Source organism: Euprymna scolopes, chromosome 5 (genome assembly GCF_053919585.1).
Source record: "Euprymna scolopes isolate OS-2025 chromosome 5, ASM5391958v1, whole genome shotgun sequence".
Taxonomy (NCBI): domain Eukaryota; kingdom Metazoa; phylum Mollusca; class Cephalopoda; order Sepiida; family Sepiolidae; genus Euprymna; species Euprymna scolopes.
Genome location: NC_136486.1, coordinates 109,079,674 through 109,100,933, shown reverse-complemented (window position 1 = coordinate 109,100,933; position 21,260 = coordinate 109,079,674). Strand labels below are relative to the sequence as shown.

The following is a 21,260-nucleotide window of genomic DNA, read 5'->3' as shown; positions in this document are numbered from 1 at the left end:
AATAATAAATTTGTACTTTTAATAAATATAATATTTGTATGAATATCAAAATCTAAGAAAACAGAACAATAGTAAAAAGACGTTACTTCCATTATTCATTCTGGCGGTTTCGACCATCCGTAAAATTTATACAGTTTAATTTACATGAAAAATGGTGACGTAGCCGATTTTACACAAAGAAATGGAGATTGAAAAACAAAAACGAAAGCCTTTTTAGCTTTTACTTATTTTTATATTTACCTTAATAATTAATTAATTTGTACGTTTTTTAGCGGCATGATTTTCCATTGTTTTACTCTTATTGTTAATCCGTTTGTGTTATGTATTGTTGCATAACCGCGCAACGGATGTTCGTCTGTATAACTGGGCGGCGGGTTTAATAATAATTATAAGAGAAAAACGAGGAAAATGTAGCGAAAACATTGCCAGCACTTAATTCGTTTACGTTTTGTTTTGATATACATTTATAAAGAAAATCTTTTTTTTTTTTTTGCTTGTTTGTTTTATTTTTTATTTTGTTTTTGGCTATGTTAACAAAAAGAACTGGTGACACTGGTTCGTGTGTGTGTGTGTGTGTGTGTGTGTGTGTGTGTGAGAGAGAGAGAGATGGAGAGGGGGAGATAAAGATGGAGTACAGACCTACAGGGTTATGAAAGAAGCAGGCAGGAGAGAGAGGCATACAAAGAGAGATAAAGAGGAAGAGAGAAAAAAGAAGGAGAGAGAGAGAAAGAGAGGCGTATAAGTGAAAGAAAAATTAGTAGGAGAGATAGGGAAAAAGTGAGAAAGAAGTGGGAGAAAGAAACAAAAACTGGAGAGAGGGAAAAAGGGGCCGATATGAAGAAAACCAAGATGAGAGAGAGAGAGGGAGAGAGAGAGGGGGGAATACTGACATAGAAATGTAACAAACTTTTCTTCTTTCCGTCGTGTTTCACCTACCGGCGATAGAAAAATTTCACATGACACGAACGCCAGGTGTCTGTCCTATTATTGAGACAGCCAACCTAGGGCAACAACAACAACAACAACAACTACAAATTATATATTATAATTTCCAAGTCAAACTATTTGAGTTAAAAAAAAAATAGGAAGCTTAACGTTTCGAACAAGCCTCGTATCCGTTCTTGTCGATCCTAGCAGGCCACCCTCCCAGGCAGTACCTCCTTCTTTGGATTTTTAAAAAAAATAATCAATAGTCTGTACATCCCTCACATACAAACACCAACGTGGCTGGTCATGGATATTTTTGCATCCGTCCATACTTCCTCCTTTTGGAGAGGTACTATTTGCAGCAATCGTAAACATTGACATTTTGTTCCTCTTGCAGAGAGCAGCGCTGATGAGATTGTTTCGTCAGATGATAGATGATCAAACTCCTAGAATTTTAACAAGACGCAGTATTTTAGGAGATTGTAGGCAGTAGACAAATAGTTAACGGGCATCCACGAAGAAAGACATCGTCACTCTTGTCACTTTTGGCTTAACACCGAGCAAGGTTATCTTCATTTAAAGATATGCTGCTTCCGACCGACCGATCCCGATTTCTTTCCGCTAAAAAAGCGAGAAAGATTTTCACAGCTTATCCGCTACATGTCTCTGGTGACTTGATGTCTATAACGTAATGCCCTGATATGTAGACCCGATTCTAAACTTTTAACTTCTAGTGGACATTTCGACCCTAAGCTTACCATAACCTTCTGTGAAAAATATCGTTATATTTCACACACTCGGTCAAAAATCGCCACACAAATCTGCCAAGAAAAATATAAAATCTATTTTCATTTCAGTTAAAATATTTCGAATTCCCTTTTGGAGTTGATAGATTATTGTTGTCCAAGCTTTATATTCTTTACACGTCATTTATTAAATTGTACAGTGATTTAAATTCAGGGCCCTTTTTATTTTTCATAGATTGATCTGACCAGCTGTAGTACTTACCAACAAAACAAACGCCCACGTGTTTGTGCCTTGTATAGGCATGCGCAACAACAAAACTTGGGGTTTTATAAGCGGAAGTCTCGAGGTTGTCAGGAATCTACAGGCGCATGCGCAAGAGAAGGGATTGAGATAGTGGTATAAAAGGCAGGTCGAATGAGAAGGTTGTTGTTGTTGTTGTTGTCATTGGACGTTACAGTGACGCGTGCTTTAGCAGGTGATTAAGAGGCTGTTTTTTTTTTTTTGTGTGTCAGGTCGCGCACCTCGGTGAAGGTGAAGGTCATAAGCTATTTCGGCTATTTCGTTTTGTCTCTTTTCCTGGACAACTATGGCTGGGGCAAAGTTTGATTTAAAACTGATACCCGAATTCGACGGATCCACTTCTGTTGTCGACTGGGTCGAAAGGGTTGAGCTGACCTGCAACCTCTGTGAAATAAAGGGGGTGCATACCGTGATTCCCCTGAGATTGGTTGGAGGCGCCCTAAGTGTATATCAGCAACTTAGTGCCGTGTAGAAGGCTGATGTTACCTGTATAAAAAATGCTTTATGGGAGATTCGTTCACGGGAGATTCATCCATTTTTGCTAGGTAGGAACATTGGGCCATTATTGAATAAATATTGATTGAAAACACATGTTATGACCGTTCTTGAACGAGATATTATTTTTAAAAAGAGACTATACCCCCATAATATTTTTAAAAAATATTTTTACTTCTTTACTATTCTTTAAAACACATGGAATCGACTTTTCTACGTGTTTGCTGTCTACCTAGCTTGATAAGATTTTAGTGTTTTAAAATTATGGACAATCTTCCGGGTTAACGCTCCATGGGTCGATACTGTCAGAAATTGTGCCGTTGGGTTTACACACAGTCGTTTCTCTCCCACCCTCCCTCCATCATTTCCATATTCATGTAAAATGAAGAAAGTGACAATTCTTGACGCCTATTTTTTGGGGGACCATGCAGAGTCAAAATAAAAATGATTTAGAAGTTACTTTTGCGAGCAAGTCTGATGGTTTTACCGTGCCTTTGTAAGAAGTGACGGTGGTAAGGTCTGGAGACCAATCTTTTCCAAGTTTGAATCTAGTTCGTTCCACAAAAATCACTTTCACTTAGGATGTTGGCAACCTTCATGTGGTCCCTTCGTGTAAGTACCCGATGTCTTTCAAGAAATAATTCTGACTACAAAAATATCGAGGAAGCCAATGCCAACAATAGAATCTTCGGATTTATATGATATGATAATTATGATCGTACCTTTCTAAGCTGTCTTCGTTATGAAAGACAACTACCTGAGAGCTAATAACTGCTTGGCTACGCAAGCCCTATCGTTTTGCAATGAATTCTGTATTTAAGATAAAATATCTGTCCAACGGTACGTTTGTAGTTTCAGAATCCCCTCTATGCCAGAAGAAATTATTTATTATTACTGATAGTCATAAACGATCTCCTTGGTTTTAGTATAAAATTAAAATAGCCACTACAACGGGCGGCCCGATTTGTCAGTAAGTAATCCCTTAACGACGTTATTTTTTTTTTCAGTTTGGTTGATTGTTTTTATTGATAAGGAAGGCCTCGTAAAGATCTCATTGTCCAGGTATTTCCAAATGGATAGCCATTTAGTAGCAAATCCTATTATAAATTTTCGTACCGTGTGTGTGTGTGTGTGTGTGTGTGTGACGCGATTTGTCTCAGCCTACAGGCAACCCACCCAGGCAAGTTAGGTACCGAAATGAAGCTTATGACCCAGCGGATGTTTTAGTGATATTTATGTCCATGTTTGGTGTATGGAAATGCAAAAAAAAAACAAAAAAAAAAACAATTTACTAAACAACATTTTATTTACTGGATACTTTTCCGGTATTCACCGGAAGTTATTAGTGAAAAGATATGCGTGACGGGTGAACGCGAGAAAGATATCTCGTATAGCCAATCCGGTGCATAGCATATTTACCCAGACACACAACTTCCTGCTTTGAAAGTAGCCTGCACTAAATGGTGTAGCCTATACTGAAGACACTGACGAAAATATAGGTCAACGCACAAGAAAATCTGTAAAATTATTATTTTCATTGGAATGTGTTTATTTACAGAAACTTTATTTAGTTTAACTTCAATAATAAGTCGAAATAAATTAAACGTTTATTTACAGAAAATGTACGTTTGCTTAAAAATAATTCATTAAACTTTATAACAAACACGGATCCAATAGATGGTATTGCCGAACGTCTACAGAGTTTAGTGCGGGCCGCTTTCAAAACAGGAAGTCGTTTGTCTGGGTAAATATGCGCCTTTTACTGCTATTCTAATTCTTTCTCTGTTCATTCGGTTAACCTTTACTTTCCTTACATTTCTCATTCGCTAAAATATATTTGATACAATCGTAGCAGCCGTCCCCAAATTAAAAATGAAAGAAAATATTATTTTATTATATAAATATGCTAATTTGATATTTTCCACCAATGAAAATGATTTCAGTACAGACGAAGCGATAAGCTTAGTCTCGGTGTAAAATAGTATATATATTTTTTAATAAAGAGAGAGAGAGAGAGAGAGAGAGAGAGAGAGAGAGAGAGAGAGAAAGAAATATTTGACCCTGTGACAATAATTAGCACCCAACAAAGGACGTGGGCGCACCCAAGAAACACGAGTTAGCTAAAAATTACGACGACTGCCCGGTCTAAAATTACAAAAGAAATTAACACATTCAACATGAAACTTTAAGCTAATATACATATTTCTAACACGATTGCTTTTTACACTGAACATTCTAAAAACATTCGGACGTTTAATTTTTTCTAAGCTAACAACTTAATGAAAACATGTTTCGCACCACCAGGAATTTACTCGTATGAATTTAGGAAAACGCGTACCCGTAAAACTCGTAAATTATAATTTTATCAATTATTAAAATTTCTTTAGAATAATCGCTTCGGAATTTAAAATTTGACAAATGACAATAAATGTTGATAATTGATAGAACTATAATTTTAAATAATGCATGGGTGCATTTGGTATGAGAGAAATAAAAACTAATAGAGTTAAAAAAAAAAATTAACGAAGAAGAATTGAATCTCTCTTTTGTTTTTTTTTTAATTATTTTTTATTACTCCAAAAAATATCGTTAAAATAAGAAAAACATTGTAATTAACTAATAAATAAAAAGCGAAACATTTTTTTTGGGGGGGGGGGAGATGCCGTGTGTTAAAAATCTCTCGGTAACTCATTTTTATTTAAACATTGTTAAATCAATCATTAAGAGAAAAAGTAATCAATAAAAACTTGTTTGTTTTTTTTTACTGAATAAACGCTTCAAAATAAAGCAAACCACTAACAACTTAGCCAGCTAGGTAGCAAAATCGATTTTGCCCTAAAAAAAAAAAACAATAACAGTAAATAAGTATAAATATTAAAAAAATATACGGCCTGTAGTCTCGTTTTTGATAGGAATAAACGCTTTAAAATAAGTGAAACTACTAACAACTAAGCCAGTTAGGTAGAAAACGGACACTTAGAAAATCTATTTTATTTTTTTAAGAACAACAGTAAACAAGTAAAAATATTCAAAAAAATATATATTATGGAGAGGTATAGTCTCTTTAAAACAATATATACTTCAAGAACGGGTATAAAATGTGTTTTCAATCGATATTTATTCAAGAAGGGGCCGGGTTTTCTACTTAGCAAAAGGGACGAGTTTTCAGGGTACGAATTTTCCGGGCACCACGCATACACATGCTTTAAATACAGAAAAATACACTTGTTATGAATTCATCGAAATATCAGCCTTTATCATTCATTAGAATAAACAATTGTTTCGGTCCATACTAAATATAATGTTCACCATACATGTACTTGTTTTTCATAGTTAGACTATCATCCCTGCTCATCTATATCAACAAAACAAACGACAATTTATACAGAAAAAAAAACTGTTTTGTATGTCGCCTTTCAATTTTAAGCTCTGATGATGCACTTATTAAGAATATATATATATATATATATATATATATATATATATATATATATATATATATATATATATATATATATATGGCAAACTTTATATCATAGTATGAACAGAAACAATTGGTAAATCTAGTGAATAATAAAGGATGATTTATAGCCCTAGTCTTACACTACTGACCTATTTTGTTTTAAAATTATATTTGAAATAAGAATTTATATTTGATAGATACGGGCAAAAATAATGTTTGGTTGGTTGTTTTTGTTTTACGGCATATCAACCCTTTTCGGGTTATTTAATGCCGAATCCAAAGATTTTGAAGAAAAATATTTTTAATAGAATATATTTGTTGTTTTCACGTCGGTTTCTATTCAACCCATAGTTGGGACCCTAACAGGTACTACCACTCCGGGTCAGAGTGGACCTGGGAGCAATGGTAAATAAAGGGTGGCTCCACACTCCCCAAAGCCCACAAGCTGGGGCCTCACCACTGGATATAGTTTAAGGTCATATCCAGGACCCCCATTGAGGGACTTTTACCCTCTGCAGGTGGGTAGTCGGCGTATTCTAATGTCCCACCGACAGGGCCGCAAAAATGATGGAATATAGATAGGAGGACATAGTTTTGAAAGCCGATTTATCATAATTTTTTCATAGGTTTCCGACAGCTTTTTGATTGTATTTGAAAGATTAGAAACTAAAGTTAATTTCCAAAAAGAAAAAAAATATTTGTACACGTGAAAAAAAAAAGTTATGAAAAATGTTTTCACGACGAGCTAATTCAGCTAAATTTTGAAGTTAAATAAATTCATTGTAAAAATCCTTTGAAAGATAAATATTAGTTTTCTGGGTCTGTTTCAAAGATAATTAGTAAACTCCTAAGATATTGAATTAAATTGAAAAAAAAAACACCATGTTTATACAAAAACTAGCTTAATTAGCTTCCAAAAGCGAGAGATTCTCGCTTCGTTCAACCGAAAGAAAATATTATTCACTTTTTTTCCATTCAAGGGTGGAAGGTGAAGAGAATCAAGCTAGGAATGTTGTATGATTTTCCCTTTGTCTATGATCACAGCGTAGTATTTGTGTTATTTTGTGGCGGACAGTGGCAAGTGTAAGAAAGATCATTATGACTTGTTAAATCATTTAGGTAAAAAAAACAATCAGAAAAATATGTTCAAATAAAAGAATCTTCGTTAAAACATTTATGTTAAATATTCAACTGGTGAATTTTGGCTAAAAGAAAAATATTATGAATAGAGGGAAAGCGTAAACAAAGCTAGTTTGGAATTTGGTTTAGTAAACAACGATGTGGGTTACGGACAAACAAGATTGTCCACTCTGACTGACGTAAGAGACAAGTCAAGAGAAATCAGAATTAGGAGGTAGTCTGTAATGGGAAGTTGAAGAGACGATTTGGTAGTTAGCTAACTACTGGGTTAGTTAGCAGACAGGAGTTGTTTCTGTGGTCCGAGGGAATCATCTACAGACCAAGTAAGGAAAATGTAAGGGAGAAGATTAAGAACTACGTACTCCAAGACGTGGGACATTTGGAAATAAAGATCTGGAAATGATAACTCGGCGTTTTGGGTGTTCCATTCGAAAGATACCTACATTTCAGCTGCTGCCGCCCGAGGAGAAGGAGATAATAAAGTAGGTGACCTATCAGGGGATGGGGGGGTCAAACAGATAAGGGTGTTATCCATGGTTAAAACTGTACGTTATTGTCGTGAATATGTGAAAACGCCCAGATACACATAAAAATACCATTAACTGTATACATAACAGATCGACATGTATAGACACCCATTTACAAAGAAAAATAACTTTCCTTATAATTCTAACTACTAGACGATACACGAGCATCGATTTCAGAAACATGTATATCTTATCGATTGCAGAAACACGTATACTTTATATACACTATATACACAGAGACACAGTTATATAAACCCGACAATACAACAGGAGGATCACTTTGTCCTATTAAAATTGCTCAGACAAACTCGTCGGCATTTCATGCGCATCAGGCTGTAAACAATAAACTTACTCTACACCAAAGAGGGAAGGATAGACCTATCTATAACAAAAAACTCAGCCCAACAGATTAAAAAAAACACAGAAATGGCCCAGTTCCTACCGGACTGTTTGTCGGTAATGCATCTTCGACTGGTATTTAGGAGTTTTTTTTTTTGTTTGTTTGTTTTTATTACATTTTCACCCCAAACAAGGCACATTGCCACTCAGGTGTAGGGGGCTACTATCAGGGTCAGCAACTACGGGGGCACTATGTAGGGATTTGGGCAGCAAGATGTCGGTTCACGTTGCACTTGAACTTCTGCATGTCAGTACAGTTAGGGAAGCATGATCCTGGAATGGAATTCCAGAGTCTAGCGGTTCTGGGGAAGAAACTATTGGAGTAGAAGGATCTTTTGCATCTAGGGATCTCTACTGAGTGGGGGTGGGATTTAGCTGCCTGTCGGGTTTGTCGAGGGTGTCTGCGACGTGGGGGCACAAGTGTCTGCAGTTCGTCAGAGCACTCACCATTAAAATACTTGTAGAACAAGCAGAGGGATGCAACGTTTCGTCGATGGGACAGAGGCTGAAGCTTAGATGCCAGTTCAGGGCATATCAGATTGGCGACTCTTTTTTTAACCTTGTCTAGGAGCGAGAGACTAGTAGTAGACGCACCAGCCCAGATGTGACAACAATACTCCATACATGGGCGAATGGTGGTCTTATAGAGATACAGGATACTTTCAGGTGTCAGTAGTTTTCTAGCACGGTAGAGAGAGCCTACCTTTTTTGCAGCGGCCCTGGCAATGTTTTCAATATGTGAAGAATCTTACAGAAACTGAAGCTGGCGAGGAGACAACTATAAGTTACAACCCCGAAGTATCGAGACAACATTCCCACCTTTCGTATTATTTGGATTCTTCAAACTACTGTTCTAATCTTGAGTACTATTTCCACAACTTTTCGGTCGATGTAACCCTCGGCCTTCTTCAAATGTATCTCAGGAATCTTTCTATCACAAGAATTAGTTGCGTAGTGGATAAAGTACTTGGTTGCGTTCAGTTATAGCTTACACTTTTCTTGAAGTGGAAGGTTTGATCCCCGGTGCGGACGACTCTCAAAATACAGTTGCAAATTACTTAGGACTTGTACACATTTATGGCTGACGGAACAAGAGCATACTTACCCCGTGAAGTAAATAAACGATTCCGTCCGAAATTGCGTGCAGATTTCCAAGTTCGACAGAAAGATTCCCGAGTTTGAAAAAGATACACCAGAAGAAGACCGGAGGTTACATCGACCTGAACGCTGCGAAAATAGCACCCAAAATGAAAACAGTAGTCCGGATGATATAAATAATACGAATAATCAATAGTCATCTAAAAAAAATTCAGGAACATAATCACGGCTATCCAATAGAAAGAGAAGATATTTGAGAGTGTGGGAGGTGTTTAACAGTACATATTAAAAACAAAAATAAAAGAATTATCTGTGTGTTGTCTGCTTCTAATAGTTAGCGCCTGTGTAAGCTATGTCGACAAGACGAGACAATCCGACGTTGGCAAGTAAGTACAGACGGCAACTTTAAAGATGTGTTCAAGTCTTGTCATGCAATTTTGGCACCAGATTGGTCTCTGCTACACTGAGATATTGTATAAGTGACACGAGTTAGCAAAAGTGTACACCTTGCAATGCAGTTAATTACCAGAAAAGAAGGAACGGAAATGCATACCGAGAAAAGCCATGGTAATTATTTCATTTGAACAAGCTTCTTCAACATAAGACTAAAAAATAAAATTAAAAAATAATTACCACCTTGAATATAATTCTCCCCATATAAAAAAAACAAAAATAAATAAAACTCTGTATGATGTATATACCCGTGAGGAAAGGAAAATATAATATAAAAAAAAAAAAATTTAAATCACGTAGGTTGATGAAGTAATTTTATTTTAATAACGAAAGTCATTTTTAAGCAATTAATGGGAATTCGTAGGCATTATAGGATAAATCTAATATAGATTATTGCAAAGTCACACACGCACATACATACATATATATACACACGATTTATTAGTTCATGAAATGTTCAAACAAATATAAAACAAATATAACAGAGATTTCTTTGTTTTAATTTACAGATTTTAAAAATTAGGTTGGTAAATCACCTATTAGCATGAAAACGCCCACCAACGGCAAAACACGCAGGTACATTGCCCACCAACGGCATAACACGCCAGTAGATCGACCACCAACGGCAAAAGTGCAGATAGATCGACCACCAACGGCAAAACACGCCGGTAGATCGACCACCAACGGCAAAAAATGCAGATATATCGCCTACCAACGGCAAAATACGCCGGTAGATCGACCACCAACGGCAAAAGTGCAGATAGATCGACCACCAACGGCAAAATACGCCGGTAGTTCGACCACCAACGGCAAAAAAACAGATAGATCGCCTACCAACGGCAAAACACGCCGGTAGATCGACCACCAACGGCAAAACATGCAGATAGATTGACCACCAACGGCAAAAATGCAGATAGATCGACCACCAACGGCAAAATACGCCGGTAGATCGACCACCAACGGCAAAAGTGCAGATAGATCGACCACCAACGGCAAAATACGCCGGTATTTCGACCACCAACGGCAAAAATGCAGATAGATTGCCCACCAACGGCAAAACACGCCGGTAGATCGACCACCAACGGCAAAACATGCAGATAGATCGACCACCAACGGCAAAACACGTCGGTAGATCGACCACCAACGGCAAAACACGTAGGTAGATCAACCACCAACGGCAAAACACATAGGTAGATCAACCACCAACGGCAAAACACGTAGGTAGATCAACCACCAACGGCAAAACACGTAGGTAGATCAACCACCAACGGCAAAACGCCGGTAGATCGCTCCCTTAAGTCGAAACAAGCAGCATATTAAAATAGTGCAAGTGTGAATGTAAACTCGTTACTAAATAAAAATATGTAGGTAGACAATTTACTAAACTATAAACATGCAGTGAGACAACCTACTAATATAGAATCACGACTACTAAAGCAGAAATGTGTAAATTGACCGACATGTAAAATAGCAAATAAAATCTTACTTTATTTTAAAAACTATAAGGCAAATCCGATTTTGACAAGACCGGTGTTATATATGTCCGTAATATTTAACAATTTGATTCATTACTATGAAAAAGAAAAACCTAGAAAAGAAATCAACTTTGAAATAATAGCATTCCTTTTTTGTGAGGATTAAATTACATAATTATATAGTTTACTTTAAAAAACAAAAAACAAAGAATAGTTAGCTTTCAGAAATATTTTCTTGTTTCTGGAAATTAAAATTAAATTTGTTCTAACGATGACATGTTTTATTTTATTTGACAAACTTGGACAAAAATTATTACTGAAAGCAGTAATTACTTCATTGTTCGGGAATGTCTTTATTAGACAATGGGAAAAATCAAGAAAAACACAAAATGGCCACCCAAAGTGACGGACATGTAAATTTAAGAAAAATTTAGTCCAACAATTATATTTTTACTACTAATAAAATATGTTTTCTTTACTCGCATATTGCTTTGCTAGTAGATATGATTAACGAAGATATACCAAACTGCCCCCACCAAAAGAAATGGTAATGCCCGGGATTTTTTTTAGAAATATGAAGAAGAGTATAAAGATGGGTTGCTGAAACAGTTCAATCATTTACTTGTCTTAAATGTATCATTCAAACACTACTGTGTTTGAATATATGGTTAAATGGCAGTTTTAGTAATTTAGAACTGTTCTAAAGCTTCAGCGCACACTCATTTTTGACAGAATTTCATACAATTATTACCGTTTATAGATTACCTTCTCAGCTATATTGTGAAAAAAGTATTTCTTTTCAATTTCCGTTCAGTAAAACAAAAGTTATGACTTTTCTGGTGTTCAAAATCGTAAAAATATCTAAGGAGGTGAGCGACGCTTTTTATGACTGGTTTCCATAGCAACCATGTCGCTTCAGCGACTACTGTTGTTTCTAATTCGAAAAGAGAAGTAACAAGTGAAACAGAATGAAATCATGAAAGGGAGATAATTGGAGGAGTTACTGAAAGCATGCGAGTGGCGTAAATTGTTATTACATATGTGTTTATGTAAATAGGACTGAAATTAAACAAAGAAAAATTATTGGAAGCCTGGAAAAATCATGGATTATAATAGAAAAATGCAAGCATAAAAAGTAATATGGTTAAGCTTAAAGATGGAAAAGTAAAGGGCTAGTTGTTAAGACTGAAAAAGAAAAGGACAAGATATTCTAGTAAAAAAATATAGTAAATTTATAACTTAAAATATTGCAGCATTAAGATATTTTTTAAAATCCAATTTATAAAATTATATAATCAATTCTTAATGCTCCAATATTTACGTTATAAATTTATTATATTTTTATTAGAATATCATGCCCTTTTCTTTTGTATTTATTCAGTTCTTGCATCTAGGATCGAAATCACACTGTACTTAATGCAGCAACTGTATCTCGACTAGAACCCGTACTCTAAATTGAAGACTAGCTACTATTAGTTAAGACACGTAACTATAGACACTTTTACTGGAAAGCTACGGAGAATCAAAAGAAATAACATTGTAGTATTTCTCTCGCGCACATATATAGCTCAAATGTTTATGTGTAATTTAATGTCTTTGGATAGTAAATTCCATATGAATAAATAACAAAATTTTAATTTAGATACCTCAATAGTGTGATACAAGAGCTATAAATGTTTTTTTTTTTCAGATACCATGTTATAAGGAATAGACACGCAAGTATTTACTCATTTTCAAAATGTTGATCTTTTATTGGTAAAACCTTGCGTACTATTGTTTCATCAATTATAATTTTGCACAACTTGGGCTTCATCAGCACGTAGAAAAATTTTTTTTCAAAAGCTTTACAACCTACGAATAGGTCCTACCTTGTTAACATAATGGGTATTCATTGTTTTTTTTATCTACAACATATATATAAAGTATCAAGCATGCTTTATCTGCATTTTTGGGTTTAGCACACTTGCATTTCAATGCAATAATCCCTCAAATTCTGTAGTAATTAGTAGCCTATATATATATATATATATATATATATATATATATATATATATATATATATAAACTGCAAATTGTTAGAATAATTATGTCTTTTAAATCTTGAAAAAGAAAATGAATTAAGGAAAAGAAGCAATAGCGGTCTAAGACAGGAAAACTATGCGATGAAAGAGAATTCCTCGCCATTTATGAAATAGTGGAAGTAAATATTTTTGAGCGCAAAAAGTTATGCACACTTAAGTATGACTGTTTGGAAAATCGACTTTATTTTATCATATAGATAGTGTACACGTAAGCATTTGTATTATTTAATAACTATGAAAAGGCATTCTTAAAGCCACATACGTAAAATAGAGGATGTTGATTTTATTTTGGTGGAGGCATTTAAAATAAATATGGTTACACGCATGCATTAGTAGGAAGGTAATGTTTGATAGGTACACACGTATTTTTATCTTTAAGTGCTGACGAAAAACATACCTTCTATTGAAATTAATCTTTCGCTAAAAAAAACGGTAAGTGGCACGGTTAAAGAAAGTCATAGCAAGTGGTTGTTACAATAACGGAAATTAATTTGCAAAGGTCATCAGAAGAGGTAGAGAGTTCTGAAAATATGGGAAGACTTGTTTTCATCCAGATTCCAGGAAACACTATTGTTTAAATCGATTTAAAATCAAATTTTATCAATGCACAGAAACATAGGTGTCAATATTGTTACGTATTTCTGAATTGTACATTATCCATTGTCAACATTCGCGTTAAGATGTCAGCATTAAAATAATAAAATCACAAGCGTTTCTTTCACCCTCCTACTAACCCTAAGTCTGATTGGCAGTGCGAAATAAATCTTTCACTGCGCTCGCGCGTGTGCGTGCGTGTGTTTTGTTTGTTTGTTTCGCGCATGGTTAATTTCATACGAATGTGTTTTTTTTCTCGCCAGACACCGCAAAAACAAATAACGTGACTCACAGCATCTTTGCACAACCATTTTACGAGATTACTAAGGTAATTCATGAAAGAATTAACATTTGTTAAACTTTAAATTCTTCAGTCGCGTTTTATTTTGCAACCACCTCAATTTCGTAAAGAATGTAACGTCGATGAGAATCGTTCGTTTTATCGATCAGCCAATAATAAAGACTAATAAATTGTCATCATTCACAATATGATAGTCGACAACTCTGCCACTAGGCTACGAGAGAGAGAGAGAGAGAGAGAGAGAGAGAGAGAGAGAGAGAGAGAGAGAGAGAGAGCAGTATCTTTTATGTAAACACTGATTGCCGCTTTACAATGCTCTATTTGTTATTTTTAAAAACAACTTTGCATTACGCTAAGGACTCACACACGTATTTTATCATTGAATATCTTTCAAAAAGTCCGATTATGAAATAGTAATAATACTTTTATAACTTAATATTTAGATACACGAAGTATTAAAGTAATATTTTATATTATTTAACTGACTACGTTTATTAACTATGGCCATCAGTATGTGGTAGCTCTTCCTTTCTCTCCCTCTATTAGGTATATATATATATATATATATATATATATATATATATATATATATATATATATATATATATATATAACTACTTCATTTACTCATAAAATTAATATACGAAAGTATAAATTTATGCGTAAACTTTAAGTATTTACTTCAAAAGTGCTCAATACATAAGTAGAGCTAGTTAGTAAGTTATAAAATATATATAGCGATTAAGCTACACTGAATATTCCGCGTTTCATCCACTCTAGGACTCTATCGCATAAGCCTGAAGAGTCCTAGACTGGATGAAACGCGGAATATTCAGTGTAGCTTAATCGCCATATATATTTTATAACTTACTATATATATATATATATATATATATATATATATATATATATATTATACACACAGATATAAATGCTAAGTCTTTATACGAAATTTCAAGATGCTGACCGTCTTACAGTTTATTTCTTCAAGTACATTAACATGCACTGTTCTTGACAACACCTGTTTCGTAGGGCAGAATCATTTATGTAATTATTCATGTAATTGAATTTATTCCGTCCTTAACTCATCAGAAAAAAAAGAACACATCAACTTAAAAAAAAAGAAGAGAATTTGAGCATGGTTATATGATTCTGCCCTACGAAACAGGTGCTGTCAACAATTTGTGCAGGTCAACGCACTTAAAAAAATAAACGGGAACATGGTCAACAATTTGGAATACAGACTTTTGTCATTTATTTGTATATGCTCCGTAGTTACATCGAGCCTCATTAATTAAAGGATTGGTATAAATAAAAGGCGAAATATAATTGAATAAACACACACACACACACACACACACACACACACACACACACACACACACACACACACACACACACACACACACACACACACACGGTCCCCATTCTGTAAAACATTCACATAGAAGACCTTTCTAGTTTCAACCGCAGAAAATAACTTTCTATCTCCCCTCCTTTCTCTCTAATTCTCTTAAAAGAAGACGGAGTTTCCATGAACAAAGTTTCTTTCATAAACATAGAACAAAATACTACCAATAATAAATAAGTATAAATATTAAAAAAAAAATATTATGCAGTCTCTAGTCTCGTTTTTGAACAGAATAAACGCTTTAAAATAAGTGAAACCACTAACAAGGTAGCCAGTTAGGTAGAAAACGGACACTTAGAAAATCGATTTTATTTTTTTCAAAACAGCAGTAAACAAGTAAAAATTTTTTTTTTTTTTAAATATTATGGGGGTATAGTCTCTTTTAAAAACGATATATCCTTCAAGAATGGTCATAAAATGTGTTTTCAATCGATATTTATTCAATAAGGGACCAGTTTTCCTACCTAGTAAAAAGGGATGAGTTTTCCGGGTACGAGTTTTCCGGGTACGAGTTTTCCGGGTACGAGTTTTCCTCAACTTATAAAAATTATACTGTTTTTTTTTGTTTTTTTTTAAATACAAAACAAAACAAAAAACAACAACAAAAATACATTAATTCATTGGAATTCATTATTGAGATGAGTAATTTGTATTATTTATTCATTTATTTATTGCGGACTGTTATCCTCATCTTTTTAGTTCTTGTTGTTTCATACCACCTGACGAAGTCCAGAGGAATAGTTGGCCGAAACGTCGTGAAACAAAAACTAAAAGATGAGGGTAATAGTCCGCAAAAATAAATGAATAAAAAAAACAAAAAACACGTTGGCACAATAATCAGGCAGCAGCAGGGAAAGTGACGGTAGAGAGTTCGAGCTAGAAGATGAAAAGACCGAGGCGAGAACACATCATCCAAGTATCGACTGAAAGGATGCTGTTTGTATTGGAACCTTGAAGGTAACTTATTGCCACTAAAATTCATACCCAAGCGAGCTTTTGCTGGGATTCTAACTGGGAAATAATCGATCTCAGCGGGATTTCTAGATGAAAAGATCTGATGTTTCGAAAATCCAAAGCATTTAGTAAACAATAGTGTTGGGACGATTAATCGGAATCTGGAATCAGAAATATCGGAAAATTTGGGGGTATCGGAATCGGTATTGGAAAAATTGATGCCTATTTTTCGATGCCAATACGATTCTTTTGTCTTTTTTTTATTTGATTTTGTTTAAACTAAAATCTTCCATTGCTGGTAATAATGATAAAATAATAATTATTTATTGATTTTCAATCACCAGTAAAGCTAAAGTCGGTAGATCATCCCGCACAAATGTATTTTGACGTTTAGGAAAATATCTGCATATTTAACAGTTGTTTTTACGAAAATCAGGGGAAATAACTATCTTATAGTTACATAATTAGAGATTTATAACGAATCGGAATCGGAATCGATAATTGTATCGGAATCGGGAATTCAGCACGGAATCAGTAATTGTATCGGAATCAGGAAAAATTTTGGAATCGTCCCATCACTCGTAAACACCACTAATAATCTTTGCGCACCCACTATTAGCCATGACGAACAACACCCTACCTGAAAAGGCATCCTTCAAACTCGTCAGCTTAACATTCAGAGGCAATATGAATTAGGAGAAATACACTGAGAACATTGTTAAGGCTGCTACAAAGAAGGTGGCCTCCACTTAACGTGCTAGAAAATTAGTCACACCTGAAAGTATCCTATATCATTATAAAGCTACAATTCGCCCATGCATGGAGTATTGCTACGGAATATAGGCTGGTGTTCAAAAAAGAGACTCCAATCTAATAGGTCACACACAATCGGCCAAACTCCAACCTCTGTCCCATTGTCACAATGTTGCACCTCTGTTCCTGTTTTACAAGTACTGTAATGGAATGTGTTCTGATGAACTCATTGTATTTGTGCCCCCTCGACGTATATGCTCTCAGCTAACTCGACATTCCACCTTTTCACTACTGAGATCTCTAGATACCGGAAAGCCTTCGACTCAAATAGTTTTTTTTTTATCCTCAGACTGTTAGACTTTGGAATTCCTTTCCTGTTTCCAGTTACCCTGATTGTACTAACATGCAGGAGTTTAAATGTAATATGAACAAACATCTCACTCATCTCCTCACGCAGTCCCTTGTATGTCCATGATCCAAAATAATGGCCCTTTCCATCCAAGTAGCAAAACGTCTTGTTTGGGGTGAACACGAGTAATGAATAAATAACATATCAAGTGATACAACAAAACACGCGCAGAAAATGACAGATTTCAATTTCTTTGGTGCGCATTCTAAGATGATGATAATTTCATTATTGGAGACAATACCACGCCGAGTTACGGCCTAAACAAACTCGACCTCTTTTAGAAAATAAACATGTCTACGATTTTAATAGACTGAGTGGTATATGTTTGCGCGTCACCATTTTTAAAAAATTATATTTTATGGAAATCGCTCCAGACAAGGTGTGAAGTCACTTGGTGTAAGAAGTTTAAGACAGGAGATGCTTATTGATCTTAGTCTTGAACAGACCAAGATTAGAGGTTGGAGGAAAACAGCCAGCAGGAGGTTCTATAAGTTAGCAGTTATTGGAAAGAAGCTACTGGAATAGGAAGTTGTGTAACAATGAGATATCCAAACGGTGAAGTGATGGAGGGCACAAGGCCAACGAGTCAAACAAGCTGGAACAAAGGATACGGGAAAATAGATCAGACAATTCTGAAAGAACACATGCGATTATAGTATTTATACAAAAAGACTGAGACTAGCAACATCACGTCTGTAAGAGAGAGAGAGAGAGAGAGAGGACATAGAAAGATTGCAAACAAGAAGAAAGGACAAGGTCAATCAAATTACAGATCAAATCAAATTTAAGGCAACTATTATTTCTAAACAGAAAACTGCATCCAAAACTTGACCGAAGAAAAAAAAAAAAAAAAAAAGAAAGAGAAAAAAAAGCTGACTAAATAAGGAGAAAGTTACCTCTCTGTGAACAAGAGTCTGAGTACCAGGATCTTCCTCCTGATGCCCAGGGTATCCATCTGTAGGGCTGAGAGACTATTCGAAAGCCCACTGGCCTGGCAAAAGGTCACCCAATCGCTTATATTGTAAGCTGGACTCCTGGATGTAACCTGTGGCTGTTGATCAGCATGTGCTCGGGCTTCAGCCGATCCAACGAGGGATAAATCGGCCGGAGCACGATGACCGCTCCTTGGCAGGTACATCAGAGATGTAGGGTGGGAGGAACCCTTGGACCGTGCAGGATATAATTAAAACAATTTTTTTGTGTGTTAATAGTCAATGAATCGTAGTGATGAGATCATAGAGCGTGATTTGCGTAGAGGAGGAAGAGAAGGAGGAGGAGGAGAACAAAATCCGAGTCTTCCGTTAGTGATACATGGAACAGGAATCGAAAAAGGCAGCAGCGTGTGTCTTCTCCGTGTGACCGACTGTTTTCTATGAATCACCTGACGACAGTATACCTGTTTCCTTTATTTTATTTACTTCGCTCTTGTTTTTCTTTTCCTTCTTTCCTTAACCCTCCTCCGCCCTCACCCTTTTCTCCGATCGTTTATATCTCCTCACTTGATTTCTTACCAATCCACGATTTCTTTTACGGTCTCTTTTGTCGTTCGCTTTGTCTTCTACCCTTGATTACCGTTCTCGGCGTTTATTCATGCCGTTATTTTGCCCTATTGTCCTCCACTGCGTCGCCGACCTAACAAACCTGTAACTCTTTCGTACGATCCTCACAGGCGTTACTCGCTCGAACGGGTGATTCCCATTCTTTCGATTAAAAAATTCCACAATTTACGATAGTTTATACAAAGTGACCCAATTAAAAGTAGCCCGATCCATCTAATCTTTCTCTAATCAATATTTTACAGATTAAGCGGCCCAATTAAAAGTATCCCGATCTCTTCTAATCTTTCTCTAATCAATATTTTTCAAATTAAGCAGCTCACTTAAAAGTAGCTCAATCTCTCTAATCTTTCTCTTAACAACCAACTGACACCACTAGACAAAAATGCAATTCTTTTTCCAACAAATGGCTCTACATGCCACACGTCTCACAGATCACTGACACGAGGTCATGACATATTTACGGAAGAGAGAACAATAAACAAAGGGTTATGGCCACCATGTTCCCCGGACTTCTCATCATATGATTTTTATCTTTGGTGTATAACGACCAACTGACATCAGTAGACAAAAACAAAAAGTTTATGCAAATAATTTTCACAATCTAGACCAACTAAAAGAGAACATTAGCAACGCTATCCGAAGAATCACCAGAGAAGCTCTACAGGCAGTATCTGCAACCGTTGTTAAACGTGCCCAGAAATGCATATATGTTAACGGGGAGCACTTGCAGCATCTTTTATAACACTACGGGACATTTAAACAATAGACGAATGTTCCTCACTTCTACTACATTTTCTGGGTTACTTTTAAATAGACCACTCTGTATAATATTTCATTTACTCGCGGGACCTGTGGAAATTCCACAGTGACATCTTTCATATGTAATATATTGCTGCTGGGCATTTTGTGGGCGTTCAGCATGAATGGAGACCTCGTGATATTATTGTAGCCCTTTTGTTAAAACTGCATAAGTATTTTTCTAAGTAATCTGGTTAATTTAGTGTCAGAATAAATCTGGTTATTACGATTTATCTCCAATATCATTATAAGAGTTTGTTACATAGTTCCATTGTATGGACTTCAGGCTCGAACGGAAACCGTGATATTATTAGACAGAACAGATGCTACCCTTGAATCATAGCCAGAAGACTAAGAAGGTATAGTTTCACGTAGGAATAAAAAGAGACATCATTTATTTATTTTACATTGCGTCTTCGGTGATCGGCGGATCCTATTTATTAAAAAAAGGGAGGATATAAGGTGATAACTAGGGCTCGTACAACAGCATATTCTTTTCCATGTTTTGACCTTCGGTTATATATCCATTGATATCTTATATGCTTTTATATAGAGTAATGTGGTTCTCGGTTGATTGATTGTATCTGTGTCGGATATATACTCGAGAGTAAAAACAATGAAAAAAATATTCTGTTGTCATAGTCCTGGTGATAAAATACTACAATCATTAAATTAGTATATAGATATACTAATTTTATGTTCGTAGTATGTTATCACCTTCTAGCCTCCTTTTTTAATAAATAGGATCTATCGATTGATTAATTTATAATCTGGAAACCGTAACACACGTACGTTAAAGGTATTACGGTATTAATATATAGATGTTATTATTAATAATAGATGAAGTACAATAACAGTTATTACACTTCATCTCTACAAATAAAACAGTAGATGTATGTGTGTGTGTGAAAATATTTAACCAATAAACTCTTGAACTACTGGTCACATAAGACTAATCAACAGTAAATAGAATACGCTAATGATGGTTATTAACGAGTAAACTGTGTTTGGATGGATAACGCGTATATGGCGGATTGAAATACAAAATGTTCATTTCAACTTGCCGACATATTTTTACGTCTTTCTGCGCATGCCTAAATTCAATTCATGTCTTCAAATTGTTTAAAAATAGTACATCTTTCTTAATCGTCTCTCTCTGCATTAATCAAAATAGCATATCTAAGCGTATTTTACGATCGGGCAATGCCGGACGGTCTGCTAATAGCTTATAAAGCTTCGGAAAGACGGAGTCAACTGTGATAGAAAGGTCGTGTGTGTGAGGGGGCGTACACAGCTGTATATAAATGTGTGGGTATAGCATGATTCCGATACTATAAATGCACGAAAAACAAGTGTATCCCCAAACGCCGAAACTA

General features: G+C 35.3%; 1 protein-coding gene across 5 annotated transcripts in view; it reads right to left on the bottom strand.

Annotated features, from left to right (window-relative positions):
* LOC145276949 (tripartite motif-containing protein 59-like) overlaps nt 1-21,260 on the bottom strand; it is a 310,332-nt gene that overhangs the window by 164,298 nt on the left and 124,774 nt on the right. Inside the window, exon 1 of one of the 5 annotated variants that reach the window (XM_080128462.1) lies at nt 937-990. The exons of 2 other annotated variants lie outside the window; for them this stretch is intronic. The gene's annotated coding sequence lies outside the window, so the exon portion shown is untranslated. Of the gene's footprint in view, nt 1-240; nt 739-936; nt 991-21,260 lie in introns of those variants that run through there. 2 more of the 5 variants (XM_080128464.1, XM_080128461.1) reach the window with 2 other exon arrangements.